The sequence below is a fragment of the Meles meles genome, chromosome 3, assembly GCF_922984935.1.
Source record: "Meles meles chromosome 3, mMelMel3.1 paternal haplotype, whole genome shotgun sequence".
Taxonomy (NCBI): Eukaryota; Metazoa; Chordata; class Mammalia; order Carnivora; family Mustelidae; genus Meles; species Meles meles.
In genome coordinates this window covers 75008098-75028796 of record NC_060068.1, presented here as the reverse complement: position 1 = coordinate 75028796, position 20699 = coordinate 75008098, and the positions used below count along the sequence as shown (strand labels likewise).

General features: G+C 43.0%; 1 protein-coding gene across 5 annotated transcripts in view; it reads left to right on the top strand.

Annotated features, from left to right (window-relative positions):
- The first annotated feature begins 16283 nt into the window (after positions 1-16283).
- The window catches only part of VCAN (versican), a 110777-nt gene continuing 106361 nt past the window's right edge, over positions 16284-20699 (top strand). For all 5 annotated transcript variants that reach the window (XM_046000015.1, XM_046000016.1, XM_046000012.1 and 2 more), the window contains exon 1: positions 16284-16761. The gene's annotated coding sequence lies outside the window, so the exon portion shown is untranslated. The remainder of the gene's footprint in view (positions 16762-20699) is intronic.

The following is a 20699-nucleotide window of genomic DNA, read 5'->3' as shown; positions in this document are numbered from 1 at the left end:
GATTGAGCCTCTCGTAATCTGCTTGAGATTCTCTCTCTCTCCTTCTGCCTCTGTGCCCCCCTTAATCCCTCCCCCCACCTTTCTAAATAAATAAAATCTTTTTTTTTCTTTTTTTAAGAATTTATTTATTTATTTGACAGAGATCACAAGCAGGCAGAGAGGCAGGCAGAGGGGGAGGGGAAAGCAAGCCCCCCGCTGAGCAGAGAGCCTGCTGTGGGCTTGATCCCAGGACCCTGAAACCATGACAAATAAAATCTTTAAAAAAATTTTTTTAATAAAAAAATGAAATGAAAATTACTGTTGGCTGCAAACGTTTTGAATGTAACTTTACCCAGCATTTTAGGTTACAGTTGTTCTAAAATCCTTGTTTCAAGATGCCTAAGTATTGCCCCATGCCCGCCACCAGCAGCCAGGTGAGCCCAGCATGGCCAGAGGCGTTCACCTCAGGCCACAAGTCCTCCTGCTTTTCTTCTGGCTCTCTGGAAGAACTGGAGACCATCTCTCAGACTTGCCAACACAAAGCTAATTTTCAAGCAATACAAGAGTAATTGAAAGCACTCATTATAACTTGGGATATAGTAGATATACTGTTTTGTTTATAGTAATACAGCACTAGGTATGGGTAGGAAAACTTCTATTTGAATAAAGATGGCTTGCTTTTAAGACTATTCCATTTCCTGTGGAAATGGACGAACAGGGGAAAAAAGTGACTTTTCAAGAAAGCAGAAAACTTTTGTGAATATTAAACTATAAATCCCAGGGTGTCTGTAGGAAAGTATCTCTTAGGACTCTGGAGGCAAAATTCAGTTTTGCAATTGCTAGTATTAGGCATGTATATTGTAGAACAACTGGCAGATAATTGCAGGACCTTTTTACGAGTCATGCAAATATAAAATGTTGACACTTTTTCAGAAAGCTACGGAGCTGATATGATATATCCTACTGATAAAATGATACTTTGCAGTTGTTTTCTTATTACAAATTAATTATTTCAATCATCACTTAACTATATCTCCCAATTAAAGTGCAGCTTTAAGTGTAGAAAATCAAATTGGACCCTTCAAATAAATGAATCCCCAGATATCAAATGTTTAAAGTAAACTAAATCTGAATCCTTTATCTATCTTTCTTTCATTAAAGAAGTCTCTAGTCATTTTTGTCAAAACTGGACCTCCCAAATGGAGTTACTGTGTACCTATTTCCATCCTTAAACCACGCATTTGATTCAGAAATCAAGTAATTACATGTACAAAGGGATCTTGGGAAGTGCAATCACTTCACTGGCACATGTAAGTAAAATATGGATGCTCAATTTCCATCTTAATGCATGCAAATGATAGACCCACACATACAGGCATTATAACTGGCCCCATGCAAAGCCTGTCACGTTCACTACTGAATTTAAAGACATATCCTGTTCCTCCGAGCATGTTGAACAACATTCAGCAGAATTGTCTCCAAGTCTATTTTTGTTTAAAATTCTTACTTTCATTTCTAAAGTAATAAATATTCTGATGCTTAACATATTTTTTTTTTTAACCAAATCAGTCGGTTTATGTAAGGTCCACCCTCTTCACTCATAGCCCTGTTATTGTAACAGGCTGTACATTTATTCTTTTTTTTTTTTATTAAATAATTTTTTTTATTTGTTTATTTACAGCATAACAGTGTTCATTGTTTTGGCATCACACCCAGTGCTCCATGCAGTACGTGCCCTCCCTATTACCCACCACCTGGTTCCCCAACTTCCCACCCCCCCCGCCCCTTCAAAACCCTCTGGTTGTTTTTCAGAGTCCATAGTCTCTCATGGTTCATCTCCCCTTCCAGTTTCCCTCAACTCCCTCTCCTCTCCATCTCCCCATGTCCTCCATGTTCTTTGTTATGATGCTTAACATATTTTTATCTTTTGCCTAAGAATGTTGATATATTACTGTATTTCATTTTATAGTGAAACTGGCATATTATCCTTTTAGGTTCTATAATCCTTACAGAGCTTTGGTTCTAGGATTTACTAAAGGTATGGCCTAACCTCCATGAGACTTTCTTTCCTCGTCTGAGCACTGGGACTGTATTCATGGCTGCCATGTACAGAACAGAGGCTGTACACTGTGCGGTGGGAAAGATGCTTGCACAACTATACACAGTAGCTCACCTCTGTCCATTATAATATAGGTTTAATCTTTCTAACAGAGGCTCAAAATTAGAGTGACTTGGTGAGCTGCCGGTTTATTTCTCTCTCATGGAACAATCTAATTAATTAATGTAAGCTCCATCAACACTGGTATGGCAAATTCACAGTGCCAAGGACCCAGGCTCCTTCTCTCTTGCCATTTTGCCATCCCTAGGCTGTTGTCTTTGTACACATGATCCAAGAAATTGAACTGGGACATCAACATTTTAGGCAGCAGAATGAAGGAAGTAAGGAAGAGGGACCGTGTTGCCTTCCTTGAATGACTTACCATAGAAATTGCTCATGTCATTTCCTCTCCCATCCTATATAGCCAAAATTCAGTCATATGGTCCTTCCTGGCTGCAAGAGAAGCTGGGAAATGTTGCCATTTTCCTGGTAGTGATGATCCAAGGATGCTATGAAAGAGGTGTGACCTGTTGAGCAGACAATTAGTTGGGGGGAATATATTGACTGTATTTACTTATTTTCTGGATTCTTGATGCACTGACATTTGGAACCTTCCTCATGGAGAGACTGCCCCTCCTAGAGCTAGCTAATTCCTAGAGATGGTAAACAATTCTCCTGGGAGTATACCTTCCATATACAAACCAACCAATCCAGAGCCCACACCCCCAACTAACCCCTTTATCAAACACACCCCTTTATCAAACACACATCAAGCCAATACCAACCCTGTATCTCCCCAAGGCCAGGTACTAGACCACTAGGGACCATCTCACTAGCCCAGGGCCTGCCCAAACTATTTAAACTATCCAATCCTAAATTTACTCAGTGTACCTACCCTTTCTTACCTATTGCTTACCATATACTAAATGATAAAATAAAATAAACTAATAATAAAGGCTCTGGGCCATGCTCTGCTTTCACCCCTTGTCTGACTCCTTACCATCCCTGGTCCTCCTCCATATGATCCTATGTGGCATGCAATGTGTCTTATTTCTAGAGATCTATGTGTGAATACTTCTTCCTTCATGATAATATTGGTGTCTTACCAAATCTAGAAAACAAATTCTGGGTACATTTTCAACTTAGGGAACAACTAGATGTCTCTGCCATCACACCTCGTATTATCTTCCACATACACTACACAGGGATTGTTCAAAGATTAAGTGACTAGTGAATACTAACTTTGTAACTTTGTAAATGCTAACATTCTGTAGAAATATAAGGGCAGATATGCAATCCAAGAATAAAAAAAATCTTTAATAGGAAAATTTTTAATTTTTAACATTGTGTCATGCAGTTCAAATTAACAACTTTCACCTCAAACTTTTATCCTGATTTAGTAAACACTGTAAAAGGAATGGCCAGAGTTGGAAATGGGAAAGATGAAATCTCATCCCAGTGGTTGGTGGTGAAGGGGAAAGTAGAAACTGGATCCCTTAAGCTTTAGAAACTTTCTGGAGTCTTCTTGTCTTTATTTTGGTTGATAGTGATGATGATGGAAATTTTTACCATGAATTAGTGAAATTTTACTTGTGTTTTTTTTTTTTTTTTACTACCTTTAACTTTTATCATTGAGCACATGAGTGAGAAAAGTAGAAAGATAGACTCTTCCAATTTGTTGCCTTTAACTGTTCACATGGGAAAAAAAGGTTTTTGTTTGTTTGTGTTTATCCAAACTATTTGTCAACTGTTGGACTTCAAATGCCACACTTATTACAAGGAAAAATCTCCCAGCAAATGCTCTAACAAAAAATATAATACAATTACTTCTTATGACAAAGTGGTCGTGTGGTTGGCAAACTTATGGCATAAAAGAATGATTCAGTGCACTTGTTTATATTACACATTTCTGGGTTTCACTCACAGAAATTCTAATTTAGGAAGTCTGGAGAAGGTCTCAGACTCCTGCATTTTTACGAGCGTCACAAGTAAGATTTTTAAAGATACATTTACATTTCTTTGGTAACACCTTTGAGATATAATTTGTATACTACACAATTCACATTTAAATGCACAAATAAATGCCTTTCATTATATTTACAGAGTTATGCATCTATCAGCACTAACATAATCCAGAGCATTTTCATTACCACAAAAAGAAACACCACATCCACTAACAGTCAACCCCATTTCCCCATAGTGCTCAGCCCTAGGTAGCCCTATTAATCTACTGTCTGTCTCTGTAGGTTTGCCTGTTCTGGACATTTCATATAAGTGGAATCCTATAATATGTGGTCTTCTGTGTCTGGCTTTTGTCCCCCTAGCATAATGTTTTCAAGGTCCATCGATTTATAACATGTCTCAGGTCTTCACTCTTTCTTATTGCTGAATAATATTCCCTTGTATGGATATACCATATTTTATTTATTCATTCATCAGTTTATAAACATATAGGTTGTTCCCATTCTTGGAACAATGCTACTATGAACATTTGTAAGCAGATTTTTTTGTTGACATGTGTTTTCGTTTCTCTCAGATATATACCTAGGAGTGTAATTGCTAGGGCAAATGAGTAACCTCTGAAGAAACTACCAGAACACTTGCCAAAGCAGCATTACCATCTTACACTCCCACCAACAGTGAACAGGGTTCTAAATTCTGTGTATTCTCAACAACACTTGTTATAATCTGACATTTTGATTCTAGCTCTCTAGTGGCTGCGAAGTAGAATCTCATTATGGTTTTGAATTGTGTTTTCCAGATGGCTAATGGTATTGAGCATCCTTCATGAGTTTACTGGTTATTTGTTTATCTTCTTTGGAGAAAGGTCCATTCACAAACTTTGATCATTTTTTAAAAAAATAGGTTGCCTTTTTATTATTACGTTGTAAAATTTCCTCATCTCTTCTAGATAAAAGTTCCTTCCAGATCTGTGATTTGCAAAAATTGTGTCCTATTTTGTGCGTTGTCTTTTCACTTTCTTGATGGTATGCTTTGATATCGTGCAAGTTTTCAATTGTGATGAAGTCCCATTTTTAAATTTGTTCTTCTATTGCTTGTAACATTGGTGTCAGAACTGTAAAATACAGATTGTTTTTTTTTTAAGATTTTATTTATTTATTTGACAAATAACACAAGCAGGCAGAGAGACATGGAGAGAGAGAGGAGGAAGCAGGCTCCCCGCTGAGCAGAGAGCCTGATGTGGGGTTTGATCCCAGGACCCTGGGATCATGACCTGAGCCAAAGGCAGAGGCTTTAACCCACTGAGCCACCCAGGTGCCCCACAGATTGTTTTCTATAGTGGCACAAGATATACATTGAAAAATACTGATCTAGTTGTAGATGGTCCTAACTTGAACCAGTTCATTCACTTGGAGCTGGCTCTTGTGAATCGACTGAGAGCAGTCTTCCGTAGGAAGATTAGCCGAAGCCATGCCCCAGTAACAAGACACCGCCTTCCATTTATTTGTTCGTCTAGTGGCTATCCCCAAGTTTGCAGGCATTATGAAAATTACAAAGAGGGGCCAGCTGTGGGAAAATAGAGTCCCTTGGTCTCGGCAGGTTGTGTCAGATGTGGAAGAAAATCTGCCCTTTGCTCCTGTTGATTATAGACCTTTGCTGGGTCAATGGCGTAACTAGCATAGCTTGGATGCTGTTTCAGCCCCTGTTCATTTGCTTGGTTGGACACTTATACAGTGCAAAGACTGAACAGCAATGCACGGTGGCCCTGGCCAATTTGTTAGGTGGGTCAAATCTTGTTAACTCTATTGTGTAGGTATTGTTACCACCGTTTTGCCAGTGAGGAAACAGGTTGGTGGGCTTGCTCAAATTCATGAAACTGGTAAGTAGTCGAGCCGAGATTTGTTCCTCCCTCCTATGACTTCAATTCTACAAGGCTTTCCACTCTGCCACTGTTTTGTATTCTGTTTGTCACTCAGGTTTTAAGACCTTAAAGCTTATTAAATTCCTCCATCTGAAACCAGATCAGGAACTGCCAGACATGTCGGGAACCTGTTTACCTTGCTGGAGTCTGTGCTCAGATTACTACTTCCTTCCCATTGCTTCCCTATATCAAACCCCTGACCTTCTTATTTAGAACTTTCCAAGGCTTGGTGGTGTTTCTCTTCCCTTACTGCTGAACCATAGCCAGATCTCTTCTCCCTTCATGGAGTTACCAAAATGCTATGAATCAGAGGAAATCCTGGAATTTGGTATGGAATTGCCATATCACTAGAATGCCTGGAGACTTTTCATTCAAATGAGACATAAAGGTCTAGGATATGAAGTGCATGCACACCTACAGTTCCATAAAGGCACGGATAGAGAGTCAAGGGGCTATGGCAGAGGAGACTGGAGGAAAGGTATTTATTTATTTATTTATTTATTTATTTGACAGAGAGAGAGGTCACAAGTAGGCAGAGAGGCAGGCAGAGAGAGAGGGAGAAACAGGCTCCTCACTGAGCAGAGAGCCTGATGCGGGGCCTGATCCCAGGACCCTGAGACCATGACCTGAACCGAAGGCAGAGGCTTAAACCACTGAGCCACCCAGGCGCCCCTGGAAGAAAGGTTTTTGTAGTATCTTTCTTGCTGGACAAATCCGTTTTTTTACATCTTGCTGCATTTCTAGACAACCTGACAACCTGCTTTACTCCTCACCAATATCTCCTGCGCTACCTTCAGCCAAACTATATGCCAGTATTTTTTTGTGGTCCATTTTCTCTCTTCTCCTCAAAGGAGAGGTGAAGGGGAGACTCCAAGAGAAGTCGCAGAAATTGAGGGTGTTTCTAAGAAGTGGAGCTCAGTGTATGTACTCAGAAGGGGACTTTGTTGTTCATCCTTGTGCCTACTGTACAGGAGTGAAGGTATTTGGTGGGAAGTGATTGGAAGGAGAGAGGGCACGGGGAGCCTGCACTCCCACTATTTGGTCTGGCGAAGACCAGAATTTGGGTCTTTTTCTTAATGAGCTAAGTGATAGGCAGGAAGTAGCTGCACTAGAGCTGCCTTGCTGGTGTCCCAAGGGTCGCCTGTCAGACTTGGGGACCAACAGCAGGGGCTGCGGGGCGTATCTACTGAGACTGAGTTGAGGGTGAGAGAAGCACAAGTGCACCTCCTAGGGCGGGAGACTGCACCGCAGGATGTCCTTGCAAGACTCCTGGAAAGCGCACACTTGACTTCTAGGTGGCCAGCATTGGGACACCTGGCCCACGGAGGGCATCAGCTGCCAGTCGCTGTTGCCCAGGAAGCTTTAATTATCCCAAAGAGGATTCTAACAGCAGCCCATAAAGAAGAGGGTCTTGTCCCTTTCCTCCCCCCTCACTTCTGCCTCTTTGTAGCAGGAATGCTGAAGCCTAGAAGAGAGCAAGGACAGAGGTCCCAGAGTAGCCCGCCTGGCCCTGCCCCCTACCAGAGTCAGGAAGGGGTAGGAAGAGTGAAAACAAAGACATCCTCCTTCCCTGGTTCATAACGCTTGAGCCACAGGCAGAGAAGCTTTGGAGGAAGGAGAGCCTTAATTAGTCTATGAGATTCATATTTTCAGTTATGTAAAAATAAGCATATGTTAATGAAAAGTGTACAGAGAGTTATGGAACTTTACTCTTAATGGGAAGGGAACACTTAACACAGCATTTTGGACAGTGATTGGGAACAAAACCAATAATATTCGGTGGTTATTTTTTAACCTGGAAGCTACCAAATAGCTTGCTTTCAGGCAACTGAATTTTTCATTCACCTTTGCTTTTTACTACCCCCATTCCCACTGTTTCTTAGGCATCAGCTACCCATCTGTTCCCAGGTTAACACTGCCCTCCCTCAGCTTCTTCCATTTCCCATCCAGATCTGCCTTCTCTGTTAGGCATCACTGGGTCATTTTAGGAAATCATTCCCAGTTATAATCCAGATTCCATCTTCTTCCTTACTCTCTTGGTATCCGCTTCCCCACTTCTTCCCCCTCCAAAATGCACATGTCTTTGTAACAGGAGGTATTCTTTCCTGTTTTGTTTATAGCTTCATGGGCCAGTCTTTATTTATGAATTGTGTAAAGTCATGCTTTTCATCCTCATAATACATTGCCTCAAAGATAAAAAGTCAAGAGTGTACATTGAAGAGTGCAGATTAACAGTGTTCTTGGTTAAGACCCCCTTAGGAAGATGCCTTGTTACCACTTGGATTGCTGGGAATTTGGATCCCTCAACTACAAGGGGAAAAGGTACTTTCTTGGCCCCTAGAACAGGAGCTCAGGTGGAGTCATGGGCACCGGTTGAACATAGTAAGGATAGGTGTTCCCAAGAGAGGTAGCTGGGTAGGGAGGCAGCATCTTCCCTGCCTGCTACATTTTGGTTTCAGCCTTCTTTGATTCTTCAGAAATCCTTGTGTATTTATCCCCTTTCTTCCTTGAAATCTCCCCTCCATTGCTTTCTCCCCTTCCTAAGCCTCTGTACAGCATACAGGCCTCTTGGAAATTCATAAGGATGTTTATTATTGTGGGGTATGGGTAGGGTAAGCAGAAGAAGAAAAGGAGAGCATAGATAAAGGGGATAAAATGAGTCTTACCCTCCACTAGATTCCCACCAGCCTTCCCTTGTATCGTTTAAACTTATGGTCAGAAGCTTAGGATTCTTCTGATGGGAATCAGTCCACGGACCATTTTGCAGGGCCTGTTGAATGTTTTAAGAGCAGGAAGCACTGGACCAACTGTCCCACATTCCGATTGACTAGGCTTTCTTGCTTCCAAACTTCTTACTGTTCTCTTTCGTTTACTTCTCCGCCTACTTCACTCTTTAGTGGTTTCTTCATGGCCTTTGTAGAAGCATTTGAGTTTTCGCTGTTTCTTGAGACAGAGAGTATGAGTTATTCCTGTTTCCATTTCTATTCACTAATGATAGTCTTTAGGACATAAAATATAATCAACAAATTTATTCATTCTACATCTGTTAACATATCTATCAATCACCTCCTATGGGCCAGGCACTGTGTAAGGAACTGTGTGAGAATGTGAACCGGACACAAAAAGGCCCTATTCTTACACAGCTTCTGTCAGTGATGACATGTGGAAAGTAAGAGGAACTCCACGTGAGGTGAATTTACTAACTAGATCTGTCAGAGGGAGAAGAGGCACTGAGATTTAGACTAGGGATCCCGCTAATGAGGCAGCTCTTGTGTGACCAAGTAGCCCTGATGTGATCCCGGCATGGGGGCGGAGCATGGCCTCCCCAGAAGGAGCCGTGGCTGGATTCACACTCCTCCTTGATACCTTAAAACCTGCAGCTTCATCTTGCCCTGAACCAAAGCAGGAAACCTATTGTTGCCAGTCCTGCCTTTCTAGCCAGCCAAGTGGTGATTAGAGTTTTGAGAATTATAGCATATGTGATTGGTATCCCACCTGGCATCCCCTCACCTCTATCATTTCCTGCAGGCTGGCCCAGTTTCCCATCACAACCCCTGGATCTTTTAGCCGGAAGCCTTCTCTGGCCACCAGAGCCCAGTCTGCAGGCACATATACCCAAAGGGCAGAAGATTAACACCCCTTAGAAAAGCCCTCAACCTGTAAATAACCCAGAAGGGATACCTCTGTGGTGCACCTTCTCTACTCTTTCTCAGCAGCACCCAGTGGAAATGAGCTCCAGTTGCCTATAGTGACAGCCTGCTTGAAATGCGCCCTCCACTAGCCTCCTTCCCTTCCCTGTCTCCTGCCTTCTTCTCTACAGATGTTTCTTGGTCTTGCCTCCTAAATGAATTGCTCACATTTGAATCCTGGTCTCAGGGCTTGCCTCTGTGGGAACCCAAACTAAGATAAATAGCATGCTTTTTTTCTTTCTCCTTTTAAATTTCTGTGGAAAATGCCATTGGAATTTTGATAGGGATTACATGGAATCTATAAATAGCTTTGGGTATTAGGGACATTTTCAAAATATTAACTTTTCCGGGATATCTTCCCATTTATTTGTGTCATCTTCAACTTTTTTCCCTCAATGTCTTATAGTTTTCAGCACATAGTTCTTTCACTTCCTTGGTTAAATTTATACCTAAGTATTTCATTGTTTTTGATGCTATTGTTACATGGGATTGTTTTATTTCTTTTTCAGATGGTTGTTACTATATAATATAAATATGCAGCTGATTTTTGTATGTTGATTTTTACTGAAACTTTATGGAATTCCTTTATTAGCTCTGACAGTTTCTTGGTGAAATATTTAGGATTTCCTATATATAAGATCATGTCATCCACAGACAGGGACAATTTTTCTTCTCCCTTTCTGATTTGGATGCCTTTTATTTCTTTTTATTGACTAATTGCTCTGGATAGGATATCCAGTACCACGTTGAATAAGAGTGGTAAGAGTGGACACCTGATCTTAGAGAAAAAGCTTTCTACCTTTCACCATGGAATGTGATGTTAGCTGTGGGTTTGTCATATTGAGAGTAAAATGGTGGTCTAGGGGAAATGGAGAGATGTTGGCCAAAGACTACAAACTTTTAATTATAAAATAAGTAAGTTCTGGGGACCTAATGCACAGCACAGTGACTATAGTTAACAATACTGTATCATATACTTGAAAGTCACTGTGGGAATAGAGCTGTAATGTTCTCACTGAAACAACAGCAACAAAATGATAATTGTAGAGGTAAAAGATGTGTTAACCAACCTTACTGGGTTAAAGATTTCGCAGTATTTGCATGTATCAAGTCATCACATTGTACACCTTCAACTTACATAATGCTATATGTGATTTATATCTCAATAAAGCTGGAGAGAGATACTGTGTGAAATGATATGAGGGAAGGAGGCAGTCACAGGTAGCTATAACCAAAGAGAAGGAAACAAAAGTTCCCAAGAGAGTTGCAGAAATGGGGATGGGAAGGGCTATAACACATTGTCAACTGCATTTTTGAGGGGAGACTGTGAATTCAATACAATATTTAAAATCAAATTATTTCAGCTTTGTAATGACTAAGAAGAAGAATTTTTAGTGCCTATTCTTTTCTCGCATTTTCTAATGCCTACATTTTGATGCCCATGTCCATCAGCCAGAGACCCTAGTGTCCTTGAAGTGATCAATTTCCCTGACCTTCTTTTCTTGTTAGGATGACATTTAATGATTTCCTTCCACTTTCAACTTCAGTTTGATTTATCAACTTCAGAAGACCTTCAGAAACTTAAAATGAACCCTGAGTTCATGACATATAATGAACTATTTTTATAGTGGAAAAACAAGAAACACAATTTCTTCATGCACAACATGATTAATGCCTGGACTCAATGTCAGTAGACTATGCATGCAAGTGATTTTTCAGTAAAGGAGATTTGTTGAGCTGTCCTTCTCCCCTGATCTGTTTGTAATCAGTGACATGCTCTTAAAAGATGGCTGATTAGACCAGCCAATGGACACACACACACACAAATGCTTTTTTTCCCTTTAAATTCATTAGTCATTACATAGATAAATAATAACCTTGGCCACTCCAATAAGTTACTTTTTTCTATAGAGATTATAAACTTCTTTAGGCTGAGGAGCAATTCTTAACTTTTGAATAATGCCTGAATGCCTGAGGTCTAAAACAGTACACATTAACAGTGCTCAGTAAATGCTTGTGGGGTTGAACAAAGAAAATAGAAATGAAATTGAGGGCAGTCTGTTTGTGATAAGTATTTGCTGAGTCTTATAGATATTCTTCTTTTCTCTTGATGAGCTATCGCAAATATTTGATGTCCTTTGAATTGCAGGGTTAAAATGGGATATTTTTTGACAAAAGCCTAAAGTCCCTGGCGTTCAACTTGTCCTGCAGTTCTTTTTGCTGAAAAAACTAAAATAGAATGCCTGCCTGTTACTTCTGTGTCTTGTTCTGATAGCTATACTGAAGTTCTGACTATGTAGAACTTCCTTTGTTTGCTGTCTTGCTTCGCACCTTTGCTCACCCGAGACATTAATGATGCTGGGGTGGCTTTTGGTGCCATCCATAGTGATTTCATCAAATGTCTCTGGGTCCCATTGTACTCTGATTAAATACATGGAAGCTGGTACTTGCTGAAAATAAATAGTAACTGCAAAAGTTTTGCCTCTTAAGAAAACCTCTGCATTTTCCTCTGCCCTACCGCAAAGATTGTAAGATCTCTACCACTTCCTTGTGTTCAGACACCAAATCCTTCAGTTCATCTTGGTTCAGTGAGACAAATGCTTTCTAAAAAGTGACCTATATTTCTCAGGCTGTAGGAGGGGAGGAAAAGAGTTTGAGAAAGTGACTGAGGAGGGGAGACAGCGATACTGTCTCGGTTCAATTCAGCTGAACTGCTTCATTTATGGCTTGAACTTTTTCTTTATAAAAACGATGGCATTTTTGATACTCTGCTCCAGACAGCTTTCCCGGGGGCGGGTGCAGATGTGCTGAGCCATTTGGCTGCCGTGTGGACCGACTCAGAGAACCTCTCTTCTCCCTAATGAAGTCATCTCCTCTGGGCAGCCCAGCCTTTCCCATCACTCCATGTTGGAACTTGGCTTTCCCTTGCATAGTTCCGTCGTGATGTAGATGGTCTTCCAGTTAAGTTCTGGAATAATCTGCCCAACCATGAACAGGACATTTACAGCAAAGAAGAAAAAAAAAAGACTTTTATTGAAAGAAACATTTTACTGTAACATTCTGATTTGGGGGTTGGGGAGCAAAGTCTCGCTCTGTAAAAATCAACTTTTTCATGGCTTTCTGAAGATATTTGTCTGTGTTTAATTTCTCTGAGTAATTTATATACACCAGGCTAAAGAATAATGAGATTGTCACCCTCACTTTGCCTTTTGTAGAGTTTCCTTTATTTTTTAAGGAAGGCAACAAAGACCTCATATTATTTCTGCATTTCCTAGAAAACAAAGAGGATTTAAAGTGTTGGATAAAATATCTCTCCCTAACATGTAAAAAGGAAAAAGAAGAGAAAAGAAAAGAAAAAGATGAAGAAGAAGAAATCAATGAAGCAATTTTAGAGGTTGGCTTCCTTTTTCTAGGCACTGTGGAATGAATTAAAGGTACATTTTTTTAACGACATGTTTTTTTCACCATCCACAGAGGATATTTGCTTCATTGTGCCTAGGATCAGTCAGATCAGGGCTTGAAATGCGAACCTGTTTTCTGAATGTGGGTGGGACTGGAACCTTAGGGCAGCAAAAGATGATACCACGTCTAAGAATACTTCACCTGATCACTAAAAAAGGAGAAGACTTGAAATGTGATCCTAAAGCTCAGAAGGAGGTTCAGATGAAGATAATGAAATTCCCTGGACACCCACCTGCCAGCTACACCTTTCTTGTCCAGTCATTGGTGGACTGCCCCTGACTTCTGCCAAGTTCCTGAAGACAAGATCAAGTCAACGAAGCAAGGCACGCAGCTTCTGGCTTCTGGTTTCTTGTAGACACCAGCACTAGGAATGAAGATCTTGCTTTATTGATACCTGGGACGATGGAGTTTACATAAAGGGGGACACATAGAGTGAGATTTTAATTACTGTTTGATTCAGACTTGAGTGTAATGGGCAAAGTTGTTTTGGTTATAGAAAATACAAAAATATATTTTCCCATTCAAAAACTTGTGATAATTTTTCAAACATGGGAGAATCAGAAATAATACTCTGTCATTCACTTTGTCTTCATAAAGAGACAGGCAGGGAGTGAGAGAGTAGGAGAAAGAGAGAGGGAGGGAGACACAGAGAGGGAGAAGCCCTCAGGGACAATTAGATAGAAATAATACATAGGTAGAGTCTGCTCTGAATGTACCTTTATTCTTTCCTTTTTATTCCCTATTATGGTAACTAGAGAGGAAAATCTGCTTTAGAGAAAGCAAGCTGATATTGGGAATGTCGTTTCATTTTAGTTATTGGACAACCTGCAGAAGTGTTTAACTTTCTCAATAATGTTATAAGCCAAAGCAAAGAAAAGGCATGCGGTATAAAGTTGTTCAAAATCGTCCATGTTCTGAGAAGAGAACTCTTCCTGAGAAAATGCCTTTGCCCTATAGAACTGCTCTCTCAAGAGTTGTCATGTCCGTGGACATTATAAGGAACTATAAACATTAAAGGGCTAAAGAAACGCATTTGGCAAGATAAAGGAAACTATCTCAGGATGTAAGTAGTCTCTGACCCTTATTTTTCATCATGTAAAGTTGGCATTATCTACAAGGACTATTAAATATTAACATTTCCTGAAAAATGGATATTAATCTGCTATTAGTTGTTTTCTTCTGCCTTAGGTCTCCTTTACAGAAATGCTTTACTTAATTGTATTATGAAGGGAGAGCTGTGTAATGGAAAGATAATAAGCTTTTCAGGTTGGCAGATGTACCACTTACACTTACTGTGTGGTACACACAGGAGAGACATTTAACACAGGAGAGACATTTAAACTCTTTGGAATTCAACTAGGTTTACTCAAATTTAAGAATGAGAACAGTAATACATACTTTGAGGTATTTCAGAGAAAGGTCTATCCTAATGCCTGGAGTGTAAATTTCAATAAGGATTTTTCTCCCTTTTTGAATGAAGTGATCTTGATTATAAAGTCACTATGGGGAGTGCTGGAAAGACCACTGGACCTGGAGTCTAGAGTTGTGTTCTGGTAACAGCTCTGCTATTAATTGTGTGACTTTAGGAAAAATCATTTCTGAGCTTTAGTTTGCTTATCTGCTAAATATAAAGGTTGAAATCTTATTCTGTTCTGTGACTTTGTTATTCTAAATATTTAATGAGATAGAACTTCAATATTAAGAATGGTGGTATAATAACAATAGTAAGAATAAACAAATCATTGTAAAACAAACAAAAAAATTGATTCCTAAATCCTGCAGTTAGTAGTTATGTTACTCACTGTAGTGAGCTGATAAATAAATGCGTAAAAAGAAATGGAAAACACACATTTTGAGGACAGAAATTCTCCCAACAAAACTTCTACCTGTTTACCACTTAAAATCCAGCATCATGAAAAATGCATACAACTTGCAAAAGAAACTTAGAAAAGAAACGTTATGAATGTGTGTGCACAGAAGTCTAAGCTGCTACAAGTTTTAAAGTATGAATCTAAGGCCAAGTCGCTCAAAGAAATTCAGAATGGAACTGAACTTTTTTCTTTAATCATCACTGTGTATTTGATAGAATTTTCTAAGTAGAGACTTCAGAGAGGAAAACCATGAGGATACTTCCATGTTTGTGTAGAAAGAAAAATTTGCTATCCACTCCAGTATCCCCCATGTTGAAACTGATGTGCACCTTGGACTTATTTTGTTCCCATTGTATAAACTCATACTTGACTTCAAAGAAAAGGAAAATACAAAGTCCCTCTTTTCTAAGAGGCAGAAATCCTTTGTGTTAACTGGTTGACCCTTTGCTCTCTAAGGTCCTATAGGAAACCTTTTGTAACACAATGCAGGGGACTCTTCCTTGTGTTGATGTTGTTTCCACAGTTGGTCAGCCTGGCTGAAAACAAAAATCGCAAAAACTCAAGAAAGACTGTGGTCCCATTTCCTCACCACGAGGAAGAGCATTGGTACATCCAAGGAGTCTCTGTTACTCAGAAAAATTATTAAATATTCTACCATAAGGGACACTTTGAAAAACTGAGGGAAAGAAAGAAGGAAGAAAGCAAAATCTAGACTTCTGTACATTTGTGGCACAGTTAGAGAATCTGTTTAAATCCAACAGGGAATTTGCTTGGGGGAATTTCCTGTTCAAGCCTTTATTACCAGGGTCTTTGCAAATTGCGCTATGACGTTGGGCTCCGCTTTGGGCAGTTCCCGGGTAAGGCAGTTCTTACACTTTCTCTCAAGGTCTTAGAAGGACCTCCTTTTCTCAGTGTCTCAGGTTGGCAGGCGGCGCAAGCCTGACGCTTCCCTCAGATGGGACAGGCAGGTTCTGTGGCCGCATAAACACGCTGTAACCAAGTTCTCTCCTGATTTTACAGAGTTTTATTCGCTCCCAAGAGCTGAGGGGGCTCAGTCATCTGGTGTTGGCCTGCCCCACAAGAGCCTGGGGGCTCCTTTCCCGAATCCCAGAACTGGCAGCACAGGGGGCGGGGAAGTGGGGGTGGGGAGGGGTGGGAGGGCAGTGGTTTCCGTGCGCACAGCGCGATGTTACTTAGTGAGTCGCTGAATGGGGAGCGCTGCTGTCCCCAAGCCGATTGGTACTTCTTGTCAGGAAGAAACGCCGAGAGGTGGGAGTGCCTGAGGAGGGAGGCAGGCGGTCCCTACCGCAGGCGCGGGGAGCTGCCTTTCCGCCCCTCTGCCTGCTTTCCAAGCCTTGGCTTTTAGGAGTGGCTGAAGCTGCCGAGCGCTTCAGGAGCCTGTGAATGAACCCTCCTCCTCTTCCTCCTCCTCCTCCTCGCTGAGTCTCCTCCTCGGTGCTGACGGTACAGTGATATAATGATGATGGGTGTCACAACCCGCATTTGAACTTGCAGGCGAGCTGCCCCGAGCCTTTCTGGGGAAGAACTCCAGGCGGGCGGGAGCAACAGCCGCGAACACTAGGTGCTGTGGACAGGCGCTGGGACCGGGATCTGCGGCCAGCCCCGCATCCTCCTGCATCCTTCAGCACCGTCCCGCACCCTCCGTACCCTTCCCCAGGCCACCGAGCTTCCTATGTGACCCGCCCCGGCAACACCGAGCCCATTCGCGCAGCGCTGCGGTGATTTTTTCCCCCAAACTGCAATAAGCCGCCTTTCAAGGTAATCACGTTTCTTTTGTTCCCCCTTTAAAAAAAAAAAAAAAAAAAAATAGGAAAAAAAAAACAACAACAAAAACGAGCGAGCTTAAAAAACGAAGTACATTGTAATTGGTAGAAGGCTTTAATTAAGGCAAAGAGAACTAGCTTTAAGGCGAAGTTAAGAAAATATATGCACTTTAAAAATGCAGGTAACTTTCAGAAGGACGTTTGAGGAGAGGAATACCGAGGGACCGTGGTGCTGAAAAAGATCCAGACAAAAGAAGCCCGGAATGGGGTGGGGGTAGAAGGACTAACGGAATTGGGGGAAGGGAGGGAAGAGAATTGTAGAGAACCCTTAGAAAAGTCTTGGGGTCTTGTGCTGGAGAGCTGGAGGGACCGCTGGCACCTTGAGCTTTTTTGTTAACCTGCTCGAGGCAAAAGTTTGAATGGGGACTCCCGAGACTTGTCCACTTGCAAGTCCCCGAAGCCGCCTTGGTGCGGGCCACCTGGCTCCCGGGACCCTGGTGTGTGGTCAGTGCCCGGCGTTCCTGGAATGCTGCTCCAGGGCAGCTCCTGACAGGACGATCCGGCGACACAGCAGCCCGGGACCTGGGCGGACGTGACCCCCTCTGTCCTCAAGCAGTCTGGAAAGAGGTACGGCCGGGGGATGTGCGGGGTCCCCCGGCTGCGTTTCTTTGGAGACTTGGGGTCTGTCAAGGCCCTCCCTGGTGCCCCTGGGTTCTTTTGTCCTGCGCGCGGAGCACAGGGGCCGGCCGGGAAGGAGCAGGGGATGGGGGTGGGGTTGTTGGAGTGCCGCGGCGGTCTGGGAAGAGCCTGGGCGGGAAAAGCTTGCCTTGAACCATCAGCGATGTGCAAGAATTTTATCTCACCCAGAAGAGCGAAGTGGAGGCTTCCATTCTGGTCTCAACGAGCAAACCAGCGCTCAGAGCGCTCTCCAGACAAAGGTGGCGCGGGGACCCGAATCTGGGGCCTCTAGGACCAGCCTTTTCGCCCCGACTACAACCCCTTCTTTTCCTTCCATCTCCCCACCCCCTCCCAGCTCTTCGCTGTAGTTGAGCAACTTTACTGGCTAGTCCCCCAGCCAGGCATAGCGTGTCTCGGTGGTGGACGCCCTAGGCTGGAGCGTTCCACCACCCTACATAAGTGTGGGCGCTGCGGGGCGACATCCCCAGTGCATGCGGATTTGGGGGCCACAGGGTTGTCCCGGCATGCTGTCTGTGTCACTGAGTGGAGCGGTCTGTGTATTAGGCTTCGCAGAGCGGGTTAGAAATACAGTGTCATAGCTTAAACTATTTGCTTTCCGATCCAGCTGCGCCCCAGCAAGTCCTGCTTGTCCCCGGGAGATGCTGCGGGAGGGGGTTGAAATCTACGCAACGCCAGGAGATCTGTCCCACCGTGCGCACACCCACAGACTGAAAGACAGTCTCGCTGTGTCCCGTTTCTCATCTTTGTGTTTCCCTTTTCTTTCTCCATCTTCTGTGCCTCCCTTCCCCTCTCCCAGCCTCTTCTCAGTCTCTCTCTCTCCTGCGTCCCCTCCCCCACGGCTGACAAATGAATGGCTAGTGTGAAATCCCTGCCTCCCGGGTCCGCGGAGGCAGGCTAGGAGGGAGGAGCGAGAGAGGCAGTGAGCTCCCTCGGATCTGCCCCCAGTAGGCGTGCTTAGGGCTTGCAGAACCCAGATGTCTAGGAATAGGGTGTTTTGTGGCGGCTGTGGGCGCCCCCTGATGGAGAAATGCAGCACAGGTAGAGAAAACCGAGCCTCCCCCCCCCTCCCCAAACGAAGAGAGCCACCTTACAGCTATACATTCAAGGGTGAAGAACCTTCAGTCATTAGTTTTCTATTTGACTCTGCGACGTAAATCTAGGGATTTGGAGGACCCTGAAAGGAGACCTTGTCTTTGCAAAGTGCAGAAGCGCCTGCTCGCGAGTCCTTGGGGATGTGCGCAGAGCTCTGAGCTTGGTCGAGGAACGCACATGGCCAGGGGCGGATCCAAGTTTTGGAAGGCTTGATGTTCTATCTTAGGCATCACTTTAAGAAATATAGTACAGAATGCTTTACTTTTGGAAACTTTACTAAGGCCCTTGACCACTTGAACCCAATACTAGGGCCCGCCCCAGGATATGGCAAAAGAAAGGCCCGTAATGCAAAGTTTAAAGTTAGTATCAAGACACACATCAAATATGGAAATTTAGGGGAAGGAGTGCGCCTGGAGGAAAAAGAAGAGAAAGGAAGGGTAAAGAAAGGTATAGGGGAGGAAGTCGGAGTTAGGAAGGAGCGGAGATGGGGCTGATGGACGCCGGCAGCCAGGAGAGGACCGGCAGGGTAAGTTTGAGGCTGAATTTCGAGTCTTGTTTTAAGATATATTTTAATAAGTGACAAACGCGACTACAACGGCGTGGTAGGATGGAAGGGCAGGGGAGAAACTAGCCCTTTAAAGCGGCTGGGTCTTCGGGCCGACCCCCACTCGCTCAGCAGGCGCGGAGATAGGAACCGCGCCGGGCGCTCCTCGCCGCGCGCGGGAGTTCTCCAGCCGCCGCCACGTGGGCTGGGGCTTTAGTTCCCGGCCCTAGACGGGTGTGACTTGGGCGCTGAGACAACCGCTCCGCGGAACCGGCGGTCCGCCCAGTCAGAATCTGGCGCGGCGCCTCGGGTCCCCGCCCAGAGGCCAGTGGGGGCGGGGCCTTGCGCTTTCGGCGGGGGCGGGGCGGGGCTAGGCTGGGCGGGGCTCACTGGCGGAAGCTCTGCGGTCGCGCCCTCAGCGCTCAGGCTGAGGGCTGCAGCGGGAGGCTCCCGGACTTCTGTCGGAAAGGTGCTAAACGCTCTTACTAACAATTTGAAAAGAAAAAAAAGTTTTTTTCTTGCTTCTTAGGAGTGGTAGGGGGAGTTTTTGCCCCGCATCAGGGAGGAAGTAAAGATTGACTCCAAGCAAAGTTTTTTTGACAGAAAAATGACACGAGTTTATTCTATGCTTCATACATTGACTTTGCAAATACGTTCAAGTAAGTTTAAGGTCTGTTTTTAGTCAATTACAGGATAATCACGTCCACACTGTCGTAAAGAGTGCGTCTAGAACGGCAAACGATTGCCATTTGACAGGGTTGATGTAATTCCAATGAGCACAAACATTAAGGGGCTGCGGGTGTAACTCAGGTCCCTCTGCATCAGGACCCTTAGCACAGGTCTGGCTCACAGTGGCAGCTCAGTACACATTTATGAAATGACGGAGCTAGTGATTTGGGGGATCGTGGCACAGTCAAGACGCTGTCACGTAGAGCTGCATTTTAAACCCGCCTGCTTCCTCGCTTTACTTCAGAGTTTTAAGGGTCCTTCTGGGTTTTAAGGATCTCTGAGATCTCAAATTCTGATTATCTAACTGATAGGCTTTCCTTTTCTTTTTGACCCTTTCTAAAAGCTATGACCTTAATTATTTTAATTTCTGCTTGTCCACTATGCAAAACATATCATGAAAATATTCATGTGAAGTCCTGAAATAGGATGTTGTGAGTTTAATGTAAAAACGGTAAGGCATCAATGGAAGAAAAAACTAGTTTTCTAAGATGAAATCTGTTTCCAGTCCCGAGAATATGTAACTTGGATATAAGAGCACATCAGGCAGAAGGTCTCAGGGACTAACTTCTAGTGCAATCTCTCAGTAAAGGAAAGGAAGATTTCACAATTGTATATGTCTGTCCAAACTAATGCAGCAAAGAGTTCCAGTGGATTCCAAAGTGATTGAGCAATTACTCCCTCCAGCAGGAAGTCCACAGTCCTTAATCTTGTGGGTGGTGGGAAGAGGGATAAGAATAAGACCATCTAAGGATTTATGTTAGAATTCAAACTTTTATTTTGTTTTCCTAGTAGATAAATTAAAAATTATTCCTAAATTGTTTCTTCTTTAAAAAGTGAAGTTTGAAAAGAATCCCTCTAGAGTTATATGT